Source organism: Tamandua tetradactyla, chromosome 8 (genome assembly GCF_023851605.1).
Source record: "Tamandua tetradactyla isolate mTamTet1 chromosome 8, mTamTet1.pri, whole genome shotgun sequence".
NCBI classification, from domain to species: domain Eukaryota; kingdom Metazoa; phylum Chordata; class Mammalia; order Pilosa; family Myrmecophagidae; genus Tamandua; species Tamandua tetradactyla.
Window position 1 is genome coordinate 61,308,955 of NC_135334.1, and position 17,414 is coordinate 61,326,368.

At 38.9% G+C, this 17,414-nt stretch overlaps 1 protein-coding gene and 1 pseudogene across 2 annotated transcripts in view; both read left to right on the forward strand.

The window, feature by feature from the left end:
* Nucleotides 1–17,414, forward strand: part of CCDC90B (coiled-coil domain containing 90B) — a 64,563-nt gene that overhangs the window by 26,782 nt on the left and 20,367 nt on the right. The window lies entirely within an intron of this gene.
* On the forward strand, nucleotides 14,247–14,312 carry LOC143645388 (U6 spliceosomal RNA; annotated as a pseudogene).

A 17,414-nucleotide genomic window follows, 5' to 3' on the forward strand; every position in this document is an offset into this window, starting at 1 on the left:
ATGAACAGTGGGACATCTGGTGAGACAAAATAAGCCAGAAACAAAAGAACAACAATGGCATGGTTACCTTTAGAAAATGCTTATAAGAAAACAGGGGCCTAAATTGTAAGCTTTTAGAGCAGACACATTAAGTCCGGAGAGGTGATTGTTATTTCTGGATTTTGAGAGGCAGTTTTATATAAATAACCTGATATTTAGAGGTAAGAACAAAGCCAAACAGGTTGGGATCAAAGTAATTCAGAACATAAGAGTAAGGAAGACAGTGACTATATTTTAGAAACACACATACTGTTTGAGACCAATGGAAGAAAGGTTTATTTGGTCTGGAATTAAAATTTTCTGTAGTGCATAATCTAATTCAAACTATCTATATAACTCATTTGAACAACTGAAACACAGGAAGCACAGAATAAGAAAGAGGTCCTGTAACCCTGTATAAGTATCGTAATGCCTGGATATATCCTAGAGTACATTAAGCAGATAATCAAAAAGTATTGGCAAAGTCCCCTGAGGGATGGGAGAAAGAATATGGAACTATTAAATCTTACCATTAGGGAATCCCCTGATACTGTGTCAAACATTAGGGACACCCAAATCAGTAGGCCATGCCCTCAATCATGAGGCTTACTCTTGTGAAACTTATGTAAGTACCTGAGAAGCTTAGACTATCTATAGGTATGCCTAAGAGTTACTTCTGGAAGACTTTTTTTCTTGCTCAGATGTGTCCTCACTCTCTCTAAGCCCAACTCTGCAAGTGAAATCATTGTGCCCTCCCCCCCCCCCCCCCACATGGGCTATGACATCCAGGGGTGAAAGTCTCCCTGGCAATGTGGAAGATGACTCCCAGGGATGAATCCAGACCTGACACCATGGAATCAACAATTCCATCCTGACCAGAAGGGGGAAAAGAAGTGTAATTAATAAAGTATCAGTGGCAGAGTTCAAATAGAGACGAGAGGCTGCTCTGGAGATTGCTCTTATGTTTGCTTCAATTAGACCTTGCTACCTATCATAACTTGCCATCCCCCAACCAAGACCATTCCAGCCAATCCTAAAGAACACCTAGGGCAATATATAAGATTCCACAAGGGTTCCATGCACTAGAGTAACTTCCCAGGGATCTACAATCTCCAGATGGGTCCCTGGTCCAGGTAAGTCCTGAAATCTAGCCCATCCTCTCCAGAACATTAGATAGTTACATTTCCCTACCCCATATTGGTGAGAGACCCTTCCAATATGAAAAATTTACAATTCCCATCCTAAACACCCCTAAAGAGAGGGATGGAAAGATCAGTGGTGATGGGGGATATGTTAGATTCAGGTGTCAACTGGGCTAGGTGAAGGTGCCTAGTTCTTTTGCTGTGGGCATGAGCCAATGGCATGTGAACCTCATCTGTTGTTGATTACATCTGCAGTTGGCTAGGAGACAGTGAATGATGTTTGATTTAATTGGCTGATGCTTAAATGAGAGAGCTCAACATAGCACAGCCCAAGCAGCTCAGCATACCTCATCTCAGCACTCACAGCTCAGCCCAGGCCTTTGGAGATGCAGAAAGGAATCACCCTGGGGAAAGATGTTGAAGGCCAGCAGAGATCACCCTGTGCCTTCCCACGTAAGAAAGAACTTCAGTTGAAAGTTAGCTGCCTTTCCTCTGAAGAACTATACGTCAACTAAATAAATCCCTTTTATTGAAAGTCAGTCTGTCTCTGGTGTGTTGCATTCCAGCAGCTAGCAAACTAGAACAGTGGAATTATACATAGAAGATAGGATTAACAAATGAATATGAATGCTGAATCATTAAATTGATATCTCTTTTATTCGCCAATATTTTAGAGCAGCTAGAAGTAAAAACCTGAAATTGTGGAATTGTAACCCATGTCAAACTCTGAAATATGTTCTACAACTGCGAGGCTGTCCTTTGAAATTTTTATAGCTTTTTTGTATATATGTTATTTTTCAAAAAATAAAAAGGAAGAAAAGGCAATTGTGGATGATAAAAAAAAAGAGAGAAGTGAAGACTTCCAGTAAAGGTAATTATATAGGTAATTGTAAATGCCATTTATAAATTATAGATGTTTGATAAAAAAAAAAAAAACCTCAGAAGACTACAAGTAGAAGGAAACTCCCCCAAAGAGTTTTACATGAAAATCCGATAGCCAGTGTCATGCTCAGTAGTGAAACACTGAATGCTTTCTAAGATCATGAACAAAGCAGGGATGCCCAGTGTCTCCACTGTTATTCAACATTGTACTGGAGTTCATGTCTTTCATTAAATTGGAGAGCTTTCCAGCCATCATTTCTTCAGACATTCTCTCTGCTCTTGCTCTTTTTCTTTTCCTTCTTGCACTCCCATAATGCTTTTATTGGTATGCTTGATGTGTCCTACAGATCTCTTAGAATGTGTTTATTTTTTTTAATTCTTTTATCTTTCCACTCAGACTGTATGGTTTTAATTACCTTTTTCAAGTTCTCCTTTATGTAAGATTTTATTTTTGTTATTGTGGTCTTCATCTCTGGTTCCTTTTCATGGTTTCTATGTTTTTATTAAGATGTTCCTTTTCTATTTATGAGTCATTTTCACAAATAACCTTTAGTTCTTTTGTTTTCCTTTATCTCTTTTAGCATATTTTAGACCATTTTTTAAAAAGTATTTTATTTAGTATGTCACACATCTGGTCTACTTCAATGACCGTTTCTAATGCTTTATCCTTTTCCTTTGCACGGTCTATCAACTTCCTGTTTTGGTGTATGTTTTGTAATTTTGTGGTTGCAACCTGGACATACTGATATTGTAATGTTTTATTGCTGGAATTTTGACAGTAGGATGTCTGGTCCTTAAGTTTGTATCCAGGAAGAGATGATAGAGATTTTATACAATGCAAGGAGCTAAAAAAAGAGGGGGAGATAAAATGCTCTTCCTGATCTTGTGGATTGATGTTTGGAAGTGCTGTCCTTCAAAGTTTAGCACTAAGCTCTGAAGGAGACTATTAGAGAACAGCCTGAGGCAAAACATCAGTAAGTGCTCTGTCATCTTGTCCTGGAGATGCATGTGTAGCCCTAGTAATTCCCATTTACACTGACACAGGGTCTTTATTCCACCAGGAAACAGTGTTTCCTCGTGATCCTCATGGATCCAGGTGCTATATGTCAGCCACTGGCGCTGTGTTGTCCCAAGCTGATACAATTTGACTATTCTCCTACAGCTTTCTGTAGGTACAGGCCAAGTTCTGGGACAGTGACAGTGAGACTGCAACATGTGCCTGGTGTTCTTCAGGCTGCCCCTAGACAGATTGGAGCAGACATGTACCCAGCATCTGTACAAAGGTTACATTGCTCCCACTGGAACTCTAATCAAGGATACTCACTGAGAGGGGCCAGCAAGGGCACCAGGAAATTCTGCCACTTTCAAGTTGCCTTTTTCTTTATTCATACTTGCGCTGTTACTGCAGTTCTTTAACTTTGTTCTGGATCTTTGAGGAAGATATTTCTGCCAGTTCTTGTTCAAAGTTCTGTGGGGAGCATCTCACCATTTAGTTTGGGGCAGGACCCTATATATGACAGAGAACTTTGAAAGCAGTGAAAGATTCTGCCCTGCAAGAATCTTGAATAAGGCTAACTGGTGATTTCTCAGAATCCATGAAAGAAACCATGGAAGACCTGAAGGCAGTGGGATGACATTTAAATTTTGGAGGACAGAAACTATCAACCAAAAATTCTGCCTGGCAAAACTATCCTTTAAGAAGAAATGAAAATTTAAAACATTACCAGATAAAAGCTGAGGGAATTCATTTCCTATAGACCTGCCCTGCAAGAAATGCTAAAGATTGTTCTTAAGGCTAAAATGAAAGGATATTAGACAGTAACTCTAGTGTCAGAAGGCATTAGAAAATATATGACAGAAGGCATAAGAAAAATTAAAGAGTACTAGCAAAGGTAACTTAATAGATGAATTTAAAAGCCAGTATTGTACTTTTGGTTTGATATGTGACATGTTTTTTCCTATGTGATTAAAATGCAGATACATAAAACAATATAAATCTGTGTTAATGGGCATAAAATGTATAACGATGTAATCTAAGATGGTAATGTATAAAGAGGCAGTAACAGAATATGGGAGGACAGGATTTGTATATTATGGAAAATAAATCTGTTATTTAAATTAGATTGTTAACAATTTTAGATGTTATTAGTAACAACATAACTAAAAAAATACATAGAGGGCAAGACACTGCAGCTTGGCCTCTGTGCAGGGTTTAGCCTGCAGGGCTGAGGTGGGTGAGAAACCAGGGTTCCTGCAGGAATGCCCGACAGTAAGAGAAGCTGCCATCAAGCCTGCAGCCCAGATTCAGGAAGCACCGCTTAGACTGTCTGCCCTGCAAGACCCCTGGTCCAGGTGCCCTGACTGGCGTGGGAGCTGTTAGGTCGGCCGGGTCTCACTGGACATGTCCTTGAACGTTGGCCCATTAACTAGCAGCTAGATGAGTATTTGAATGTCCCTTGCATGCCAAGTGCTGGGCTGGCTACTGGAGTACAATCTCAATAAGATAAATTCTAGCCCCTGGTTGCTGATGTCTCATGTATGTCTACGTGCATTCATCAAGAAGCCTATCAGTATTTGTTGACAACCACATATACGCTTGGAAAAACATTACTGAAGCATAGACCACAGCTAAGTGAACCTTTTCTCAGCATCTACGTTCACCATGTGTGAAGCGTTGTCAGTCCCCGCTGCCAAAGATGAAGAAGGTTGTGTAAAGGTGAAAAGAGGAATATCCCTCATGGGAGCAGGTGTGTGGCTTGAAAGAGAGCAGCTCCCATACTCAGGAGCTCTGCAGCCTGCACTTCTGGCAGTTCTGCTACCACGAGGTTTCTGGGCCCCATGAGGCTCTGGCCCAACTCCAAGAACTTTGCCATCAGTGGCTGAGGCCCGAGATCCACACCAAGGAGCACATTTTGGAGCTGTTGGTGCTGGAGCAGTTTCTAACCCTCCTGCCCAGTGAACTTCAGGCTTGTGTGCAGAGCTCTCATCTACAGGATAGAGAAGAGCAGTGACTGTGCTGGAGAATCTAGAGACAGAACTTGGAGTATAGACCAACAGGCCTCAGTCTACATTTAAGGACACAACATGGGTCTGGTGGTGACAGAATGTCAAGGAATCTCTTTGGAGTGTCCAGCTCCTGCCTGGGGGAATTGCCTTGAAATGTGAACCTCCAGAGGTCCAGATGCAGGAAGTGAGTGAGTGACATTTGTGAAGATCAAGAAAAAGCAGCCAAGTCCCTTGCTCCAGAGGAGTTACCACATCTCATTCTGGCTCTGAGAGACCTCTATGTGAACTCAGCTCAGGAGATCACAAGTCTCAGTCTTAAGACCGAAGAAGTTGTGACTAAAGATGGATTGTTTAATGCAAAACAAAAACTTCCAAAGAATTGGAACTAACTAGGAAGCCCTCATGAATACCTAGAAAAGGGCGGGCCACGGTGGCTCAGTAGGTAAGAGTGCTTGCCTGCCATGCCCGAGGACCCGGGTTCGATTCCCGGTGCTGCCCATGTGAAAAAAAAAAAAAAACAAACCTAGAAAAGATTGTATACCCCAGATGCTTCTGTGTAGTGCTTCTGTGCCTCCCAAAAGGGCAATTTTGCATTTGGACACTTTGAAGGAACCTCACCTTAGTGATTTGTGAGCCAGATGTACATCTTATCCTTGGAATACACTATAGGAGACGTTACCCACAAAGGGAGAAAAAGAGACAAAGTACAAGTGAATGAAATGCTCCAAAGTCTTACCTTTTCTGATGACTCAGTTGTGGAGGAAGATAATGAGCCTGAGACCCAGATGGCTCTAAAGAAGCTTAAGGTGTCAAGTGTCCCAGACAAGAATTAAACCCAACTTTCCAAGCTGGTTAGCACTGGATTCTGGACTTTAGAATCTCAAGAGTCTTCCGGAGAAGATGGCGGCTTAGTAAGACGCGCGGATCTTAGTTCCTCCTCCAGAACAGCTACTAGGGGAGTAGAAACGATACAGAACAGCTCCCAGAGCCACGACAGAGATAAAAAAGACAGCGTACCCCATCCTGGAACGGCTGACTGGCTGAGAGAACCCGCTCCGGTGAGCTCGCCGAGGGGCGCGGGGTTCCCCGGGCGGGGCGGCAAAAGCGGCCGGAGTCCATCCCTTCTTCCTTCCCGGGCCAGCTGGCAGAATTGGGCAGGCGGTCCCCTCAAGCCGCGGCGGCTGGCGCCCCCACCACGCGCGGCCCCCCAGACCAACTGAGAGAATTGGATCGGAAATCCCCAGGCTGCGGAGAATGGTGACCGGGGGGGGGGGGTTCCCTTCCAAACACGTGACTCCCCGGTCCAGCTGGGAACAGTGCACTTTCCCAGGCCGCAGCAGCTGGCGCCCTCCCACCACGCTTGGCGCCCCGGGCTGACTTTGAAATTCGAACGGGCGCTCTCACGGGCTACTGAGGCCAGCGACCCTCCCCACGTTCGGACCCCCGGGCTGGCTGGCACTCTTCCAAGCCGCTTCGGCTTGCGAACCCCCCCCCCCCCACGGCGAGAGTTTTCCAAAGTTAAAGGACCCACAGCACCTTTTACTGGTGGGACCCGTAGACAAACGTGTGCCACCAGCGCCACCTACTGGGCAGGATAAGAAAAACAGAACCTAGAGATTTCACAGAAAAATCTTTCAACCTGTTGGGTCCAACACCCAGGGAAATCTGACTAAATGCCCAGACGCCAGCAGAAGATAACGAATCACGCTCAAAAAATTGAAAATATGGCCCAGTCAAAGGAACAAACCAATAGTTCAAATGAGATACAGGAGCTGAGACAACTAATGCTGAATATACGAACAGAAATGGAAAACCTCTTCAAAAACGAAATCGATAAATTGAGGGAGGACATGAAGAAGACATGGGCTGAACAAAAAGAAGAAATAGAAAAACTGAAAAAACAAATCACAGAGCTTATGGAAGTGAAGGATAAAGTAGAAAAGATAGAAAAAACAATGGATACCTACAATGATAGATTTAAAGAGACAGAAGATAGAATTAGTGATTTGGAGGATGGAACATCTGAATTCCAAAAGGAAACAGAAACTATCGGGAAAAGAATGGAAAAATTTGAACAGGGTATCAGGGAACTCAAGGACAATATGAACCGCACAAATATATGTGTTGTGGGTGTCCCAGAAGGAGAAGAGAAGGGAAAAGGTGGAGAAAAACTAATGGAAGAAATTATCACTGAAAATTTCCCAACTCTTGTGAAAAACCTAAAATTACAGATCCAAGAAGTGCAGCGCACCCCAAAGAGATTAGACCCAAATAGGCATTCTCCAAGACACTTACTAGTTAGAATGTCAGAGGTCAAAGAGAAAGAGAGGATCTTGAAAGCAGCAAGAGAAAAACAATCCATCACATATAAGGGAAACCCAATAAGACTATGTGTAGATTTCTCAGCAGAAACCATGGAAGCTAGAAGACAGTGGGATGATATATTTAAATTACTAAAAGAGAAAAACTGCCAACCAAGACTCCTATATCCAGCAAAATTCTCCTTCAAAAATGAGGGAGAAATTAAAACATTCTCAGACAAAAAGTCACTGAGAGAATTTGTGACCCAGAGACCAGCTCTGCAAGAAATACTAAAGGGAGCACTAGAGTCAGATACGAAAAGATAGAAGAGAGAGGTATGGAGAAGAGTGTAGAAAGAAGGAAAGTCAGATATGATATATATAATACAAAAGGCAAAATGGTAGAGGAAAATATTATCCAAACAGTAATAACTCTAAATGTTAATGGACTGAATTCCCCAATCAAAAGACATAGACTAGCAGAATGGATTAAAAAACAGGATCCTTCTATATGCTGTCTACAGGAAACACATCTTAGACCCAAAGATAAATATAGGTTGAAAGTGAAAGGTTGGGAAAAGATATTTCATGCAAATAACAACCAGAAAAGAGCAGGAGTGGCTATACTAATATCCAACAAATTAGACTTCAAATGTAAAACAGTTAAAAGAGACAAAGAAGGACACTATATACTAATAAAAGGGACAATTAAACAAGAAGACATAACAATCATAAATATTTACGCACCGAATCAGAATGCCCCAAAATACGTGAGGAATATACTGCAAACACTGAAAAGGGAAATAGACTCATATACCATAATAGTTGGAGACTTCAACTCACCACTCTCATCAAGGGACAGAACATCTAGACAGAGGATCAACAAAGAAATAGAGAATCTGAATATTACTATAAATGCACTAGACTTAATAGACATTTATAGGACATTACATCCCACAACAGCAGGATACACCTTTTTCTCAAGTGCTCATGGATCATTCTCAAAGATGAGACCATATGCTGGGTCACAAAGCAAGTCTTAACAAATTTAAAAAGATTGAAATCATACACAACACTTTCTCGGATCATAAAGGAATGAAGTTGGAAATGAATAATAGGTGGAGTGTCAGAAAATTCACAAATACATGGAGGCTCAACAACACACTCTTAAACAACAAGTGGGTCAAAGAAGAAATTGCAAGAGAAATTAGTAAATACCTCGAGGCGAATCAAAACGAAAACACAACATATCAAAACTTATGGGATGCAGCAAAGGCAGTGCTAAGAGGGAAATTTATTGCCCTAAATGCCTATATCAGAAAAGAAGAAAAGGCAAAAATGCAGGAATTAACTGTCCACTTGGAAGAACTGGAGAAAGAACAGCAAACTGACCCCAAAGCAAGCAAAAGGAAAGAAATAACAAAGATTAGAGCAGAAATAAATGAAATTGAAAACATGAAAACAATAGAGAAAATCAATAAGACCAGAAGTTGGTTCTATGAGAAAATCAATAAGATTGATGGGCCCTTATCAAGATTGACAAAAAGAAGAAGAGAGAGGATGCAAATGAATAAGATCAGAAATGGAAGAGGAGACATAACTACTGACCTCACAGAAATACAGGAGGTAATAACAGGATACTATGAACAACTTTACGCTAATAAATACAACAATTTAGATGAAATGGATGGGTTCCTGGAAAGACATGAACAACCAACTTTGACTCAAGAAGAAATAGATGACCTCAACAAACCAATCACAAGTAAAGAAATTGAATTAGTCATTCAAAAGCTTCCTAAAAAGAAAAGTCCAGGACCAGACGGCTTCACATGTGAATTCTATCAAACATTCCAGAATTAGTACCAACTCTCCTCAAACTCTTCAAAAAAATTGAAGTGGAGGGAAAACTACTTAATTCATTCTACGAAGCCAACATCACCCTCATACCAAAACCAGGCAAAGATATTACAAAAAAAGAAAACTACAGACCAATCTCTCTAATGAACATAGATGCAGAAATCCTCAATAAAATTCTAGCAAATCATATCCAACAACACATTAAAAGAATTATACATCATGACCAAGTAGGATTCATCCCAGGTATGCAAGGATGGTTCAACATAAGAAAATCAATTAATGTAATACACCATATCAACAAATCAAAGCAGAAAAATCACATGATCATCTCAATTGATGCAGAGAAGGCATTTGACAAGATTCAACATCCTTTCCTGTTGAAAACACTTCAAAAGATAGGAATACAAGGGAACTTCCTTAAAATGATAGAGGGAATATATGAAAAACCCACAGCTAATATCATCCTCAATGGGGAAAAATTGAAAACTTTCCCCCTAAGATTAGGAACAAGACAAGGATGTCCACTATCACCACTATTATTCAACATTGTGTTGGAGGTTCTAGCCAGAGCAATTAGACAAGAAAAAGAAATACAAGGCATCAAAATTGGAAAGGAAGAAGTAAAACTATCACTGTTTGCAGACGATATGATACTATACGTCAAAAACCTGGAAAAATCCACAACAAAACTACTAGAGCTAATAAATGAGTACAGCAAAGTAGCAGGTCACAAGATCAACATTCAAAAATCTGTAGCATATCTATACACTAGCAATGAACAAGCGGAGGGGGAAATCAAGAAACGAATCCCATTTACAATTGCAACTAAAAGAATAAAATACCTAGGAATAAATTTAACTAAAGAGACTAAAAACCTATATAAAAAAAACTACAAGAAACTGCTAAAAGAAATCACAGAAGACCTAAATAGATGGAAGGGCATACCGTGTTCATGGATTGGAAGACTAAATATAGTTAAGATGTCAATCCTACCTAAATTGATGTACAGATTCAATGCAATACCAATCAAAATCCCAACAACTTATTTTTCGGAAATAGAAAAACCAATAAGCAAATTTATCTGGAAGGGCAGGGTGCCCCGAATTGCTAAAAACATCTTGAGGGAAAAAAACGAAGCTGGAGGTCTCGCGCTGCCGGACTTTAAGGCATATTATGAAGCCGCAGTGGTCAAAACAACATGGTATTGGCATAAAGATATATCGACCAATGGAATCGAATAGAGTGCTCAGATATAGACCCTCTCATCTATGGACATTTGATCTTTGATAAGGTAGTCAAGCCAACTCACCTGGGACAGAACAGTCTCTTCAATAAATGGTGCCTAGAGAACTGGATATCCATATGCAAAAGAATGAAAGAAGACCCATATCTCACACCCTATACAAAAGTTAACTCAAAATGGATCAAAGATCTAAACATTAGGTCTAAGACCATAAAACAGTTAGCGGAAAATGTTGGGAGATATCTTATGAAACTTATAATTGGAGGTGGTTTTATGGACCTTAAACCTAAAGCAAGAACACTGAAGAAGGAAATAAATAAATGGGAGCTCCTCAAAATCAAACAATTTTGTGCATCAAAGAACTTCATCAAGAAAGTAGAAAGACAGCCTACACAATGGGAGACAATATTTGAAAATGACATATCAGATAAAGGTCTAGTGTCCATATTTTATAAAGAGATTGTTCAACTCAACAACAACAAAAAGACAGCCAACCCAATTACAAAATGGGAAAAAGACTTGAACAGACACCTATCAGAAGAGGAAATACAAATGGCCAAAAGGCACATGAAGAGATGCTCAATGTCCCTGGCCATTAGAGAAATGCAAATCAAAACCACAATGAGATATCATCTCACACCCACCAGAATGGCCATTATCAACAAAACAGAAAATGACAAGTGCTGGAGAGGATGTGGAGAAAGAGGCACACTTATCCACTGTTGGTGGGAATGTCAAAGGGTGCAACCATGTGGAAGGCAGTTTGGCGGTTCCTCAAAAAGCTGAATATAGAATTGCCATACGACCCAGCAATACCATTGCTGGGAATCTACTCAAAGGACTTAAGGGCAAAGACACAAACGGACATTTGCACACCAATGTTTATAGCAGCATTATTTACAATTGCAAAGAGATGGAAACAGCCAAAATGTCCATCAACAGACGAGTGGCTAAACAAACTGTGGTATATACATACGATGTAATATTATGCAGCTTTAAGACAGGATAAACTTATGAAGCATGTAATAACATGGATGGACCTAGAGAACATTATGCTGAGTGAATCCAGCCAAAAACTAAAGGACAAATACTGTATGGTCCCACTGATGTGAACAGACATTCGAGAATAAACTTGGAATATGTCATTGGTAACAGAGTCCAGCAGGAGTTAGAAACAGGGTAAGATAATGGGTAATTGGAGCTGAAGGGATACAGACTGTGCAGCAGGACTAGATACAAAAACTCAAAAATGGACAGCACAATAATACCTAATTGTAAAGTAATCATGTTAAAACACTGAATGAAGCTACATCTGAGCTATAGGTTTTGTTTTTTTTTTTACTATTATTATTACTTTTATTTTTTTTCTCTATATTAACATTCTATATCTTCTGTTGTGTTGCTAGTTCTTCTAAACTGATGCAAATGTACTAAGAAACGATGATCATGCATCTATGTGATGATGTTAAGAATTACTGATTGCATATGTAGAATGGTATGATTTCTAAATGTTGGGTTAATTTCTTTTTTTCCGTTAATTAATAAAAAAAAAAAAAAAGAATCTCAAGAGTGAGAAGTTAAACCCAGTAGAGCTCTTTGAATTATTTGTTGATGATGAAACATTCAACTTGATTGTCAATGAAACCAATAATTATGCTTCTCAGAAAATGCCAGCTTGGAAGTCACAGTTCAGGAAATGAGTGTGTGTTTGATGTCCTGCTTTCCAGTGGATTTGTGAGGCATCCCAGAAGAGGAATGTACTGGGAAATCTCTGATGCTGCTCAGAATCTGGTTAAAGATGCAATTAGAAGGGACAGATTTGAATTGATTTTCTCATATCTACATTTTGCAGATAATAGCTGCCTAGATCAAAATGATAAGTTTATACAATTGAGTGCTCTCATAAAGCAAATGAATAAAATTTCATCTTTATGCTCCCCTAGAAGAATATTACTGCCTTGATAAATCAATGTGTGAATGCCTTGATAGTAACCAGTTCCTGAATGGGGAAAGCCTATTAGAATTGGCTATAAAATGTGGTATGGTACAACCATACAGGGTTATCTGGTTTGGTTTGAGCCACATCAAGAAGAATCAGCTGTGAAGGCAGATAAGAATCTTGATTTTGGTTTAGGTGGAAATCTAGTGATGAACTTTGCTAATGTTCTTTTAGAGAGAGGTCAGTATCCCTGTCACCTGTGTTTTGATAGCTTTTTTACAAGTGTCAAATTGGTATCAGCCTTGAAGAAGAAGGGGTTGAGGGCAACCAGAGCAATTCATCAGACCAGGACTGAGAAATGTCCCCTTATGCCTACAGAATATATGAAAAACATGAAGAAGGGACATTTTGATTTCTGAGTGGAAGAAAATGATGAGATAATCTGTGTTGTTGGCATGGCTTGGCGTTGTAAGTCTGCTCCAATGCTGTAGGCATAGAACCTGTAAATGAAATAAGCTTTTGTTTTGCTGATGATTAAGAGCTCCTTCCGATAAGTCAGCCATCCATTGTGAAATTGTATGATGAATGCAAGGAGGTGTTGCTAAAATGGATCAGTTATTTCCAAATACAGAGTGAGAATAAGAAGCAAAAAACGGTACTCACTTTTAGTGACCTACATGATTGACATAGCCATGAACAATGCATGGCAACTACACACAGCTTGTAACACAAACCTGTAGACCTCTTGGATTTTCAAAGATATGTTTCCTATTTCTACTTGTAGCACAGTGCTAATTTGTCCAATTAAGACAGATAAAGTAGACAAGGCAGACATTAATAAGACACAAAGATCATAACTACACATTAGATTCTACTCTTCCAAAGCAAACTTGATGTATGTAATAAGTATTTTTAAAAAAAATAATAAAAAAACATTTTGTAGTTTCAAAAAAAGAGAAAAAAATACATAGAAAAGGGAATCAAAATGGTTTACAACAAAAATACCTACAGAAAATGACGGTAATGAGTAGTTGAGAAACAACATGTAATATACAGAGAACCAGTAGCTAAATGAAGAAAGTAAATCTTTCATCAGGAGTTACATTAAATAGAAATGGATTAAGTTCTATTAAAAGGCAGAGATTAGCAGATTAGATGAAAATCCATTTTATGCTCTCTGTAAGAAACTTTATATATGAGAATACAAAGAAGTTCAAAGGATGGTGTGATGGTTATTTTCATATGTCAGCTTGGCTAAGTTATGATATCCAGTTTATTGTGACTGGGAGTATTTCATAGATTTTAATCTATAATCAGTTGGTTGCATCTATGGCTGATTGCATCTGCAGTCAACAAAGGGGATTGCTCTAATCTAATCAGTTGGTGGTCCTAAAAGCTGAACTGAGTATTTCAGGAATGAGAATTTCTCTTCAACTTCAGTCAGTCAGCTTTCCTGAGGAATTCAGACTCAACTTTACCATCAACTTTATTGTAATTTCCACCTTGTAGACTACTCTAGGGAATTTGGACTTGCCATCCCCCACAGTCATATGAATCACTTCTTTATAATAAACCTATTTTTTAATTACAGTTCTGTATCTCTGGAGAATACCAACCAATACAGATTTTGGTACCGAATAAAAGGTTCTTGAGAAACAGAATCTTAAAGATGAACCAGTTCTGAATTCTGGAGCTTTTCACATTGTTTCTCTGATCTGATTAGACCAAAAAGGCACTAATCAGTTTTCCCAATGAAATGAAGACTAGTCCATGGCATCATTTGGCAATAGAGATAAACAAAATATCACCACTGGATACTTGTACCCAAATGCCTTTAAGAAGCAAGAATCTGGGTATCCTAGAGAAGATTAGCATGGCCCCTGTGCAAGGATGACACGCAAATTCATGAAGCGTTTCATATTTTTTTTCATTCTGTATCTATTTGTTTATAGCTTCTCTCCCTTTTGCATAAGGGAATCTTATGGTAATGGAATAGTTCAATACTTTGCCAGGGATGGTGGGTACACATACCTACATATGTGATAAAATTGCATAAAACTACATGTGTGTGTGTGCACATGTACACACGAGAACAAGTAAACTGGGGAAATCTGAATAAAGTCAATGGATAATATCATTGTCAATAAAAAAAAAAAGAATCTGGGTATCCTTATATTTGCTACCTTAGCATGTTTTTGTCAAATGAAAATGTATGAGGTTAGTATGTTATTCCTAATACACTACACATACTTGTATAAGAGGATGAACCTCAGGATTCAAATTCTTACAACATATGAATTACATGAGTTTCAAGGTATGTCCTGAAGTCAGTAACCACTGACTTGAAATTTCTTAACACCAAACCTGGAGTCTCACTGTGCAAGTATCTAAATTACAGTGTAAACTGAATTCACAACCTTGGAGCCTGTCAGCTATTAAAATGAGTGCACTGATTGAGAAGGATTGGGATCCTGAAAGTTGGAATGGAGACATGGAATGGAGCTGATCATGATAATGGCAGCATTGAACCCCTAAATCCTGAGTCTTTTCTGCTGGATAAACCTATAGTCGTCTGACCTGAGGAAGCCACCCTTCCAACCCTGTCTGAGGATATTAACTCTGCTTTTCCCAATAAATCTGTAATTGCCTCCCCTGAAGAAACAGCCTTGCCACTTCTTTCTGACATTAAACACTAGACATCTTTCTGTTTAGCCAGATGAACCTGTAGTGGAATCCCCTGGTACCTAGTATGAAGCTATTGATCTGGCAAATGCTTTTCTTTCAGTGCTACGAAATCTGCTTTCAGCTGGCAAGTTCAGCAGTACACCTTAACTATCCTACCTCATGGGTATATTTAACCCTCTAGCCTTCTGTTACAATCTAGTCCACAATGACCTTGATCACTTTTCCCTTCCACATTATGATAGTTGGATTTAGTGAACAAGAAGTAGCAATCACTCTAGTCTTATTGGTGAGATATTTGTGTTAAAGGATGGGAAATAAATCCCACAAAAAATCAGGGACCTTCCACCTCAGTCAAATTTTGAGGTGTTCAGTGATGTGAAGCATGTCATGCTATCCCTTCTGTGAGCTGTAAAATCTGGCCCCTTCTTCAGTCAAAAAAGAGGCACACCACCTGGTTGGCCTTTTTGGATCTTGAAGTAACATATCCCTCACTTGGGTATGCTACTCCAACCCATTTACTAAGTGATTAAAAAAGTTACTAGTTTTCAGTGGGACAGAGTCTAAACAGCACCTATAGTTACAGAACAGATTTCGGAGTTTGCTTCAAGACACTGGAGACTTAAAAGAAATATCAATATAATGATTCACCAGTTATTCTCATTTATTAAATCCTGTCTTCTCTGTTATAACTCCTCTATCTCCATTGATCTTCTCCCAGTCTTTAGGGGTAGTATTTGGGCTATGCCCATTCTAATTTTTTCTTGTAGGAAAGGGGTTATTGACAATATAGGATAAGGGGGTGGAACTAATTGATGTTCTTGGAGAGGAACATCATTTAGAAGTTGTAGGTTCTGGAAAGTAATCTCAGTGCATGAAACTTTTGTAGAATCTCAGACCGAACCATAGGTATTCTTTAGGGTTAATAGGAATGGTGTTGGTTGGGGTTTGGTGAACCATGGTGATTAGCAATATCTAGCTGAAGCTTGCATAATAGTAGCCTCCAGAATAGCCTCGCAGCTCTATTTGAACTCTTAGCCACTGATACCTTATTTTATTACATTTCTTTTCCCCTTTTAGGTCAGGAAGGCATTGTCTGTCTTATGGTGCCAGGGCCAGACTCTTCTCCTGGGAGTCATGTCCCATGTTGCCAGGGAGACTTTCACCCCTGAATGTCATGTTTCACATAGCAGGGAGAGTAATGAATTTCCTTGCAGTGTTGGGCTGAGAGAAAGGTCTTTCCCCACTTTTTAATTACTTTTGTTATTGAGTTCTGCATAGACCCTAAATTTAAACCCGTATCAGATATAGTTTCCAAATATTTCCTCACATTCTGTTGGTTATTTTTTCACTTTTCTTGGTAATGAATGTCCATTGCACGCAATTTTTAATTTTGAAGAAGTATATTTTATCTTTTTTTCTTCACTGTTTATGTTTTTTGGTATAGTCTGAGAAATCATCACCTAATACAAGGTCCTACAGATATTTCCTTGTTTTCCTCCAGGGGTTTTATAGTTTTGGTTCTTACATTTAGGTTGTTGATCCTTTTTAATTTTTGTGTACATTGTGAGGTTGGGGTCCATTTTCATTATTTTACATTGCATATTCAGTTTTGTTAGCACCATTTGTTGAAGAGACTATTCTTTCCCATTGAGTAGACTTGGCCCCCTTGTCAAATATTAACTGTGTCAAATATCAAATGTGTGGGTTTATTTCTATACTTTCAGTTATTTTCCTTTGGTCTATATGTCTGTCCTTGTGCCAGTACCCCAGTTTATTTACTATATTATTTTTATATCACTTGTCATTTTTTCCATTTTCAAATTTTAATTTTACTGTAGATACATTGAGTTATATTTTCAAAATCTGACAGCATGATAACAATCAGTTCTAATGTTGTGATCAAGTACAATAAACAATTCAAAAGCTTAACAGTCTAGGCTAGATACATGCATAAAGTTCTATATAAAATCTTTTACTGCCATCTTGTGGATTCTCAGGAAATAGCCCCAGTTATTTCATCTTCAAATACAAGGTTCATAATGAAAGAGCTAATATCTAGGTATCCATCTAATCCTTTTTTTAAAAAATGTTATTATAGTAAAATATACATGAAATGTCCCATTTTAACCACTCTCGGTGTACAATTCAGTAGTATTACATTCACGATATTATGCTACCATCAATCTCTTTTACCTCAACTTTTATCACCTAAAACAGAAAGTCTGTACCCATTAAGCAGTGAACTCCCTCTTCCCCCTCCTGCCCACCCCACCCCAATAACCTATAATCTATATGTCCATATGAAATTTGCTTCTTCTCAGTATTTCATATAAGTGAGATCA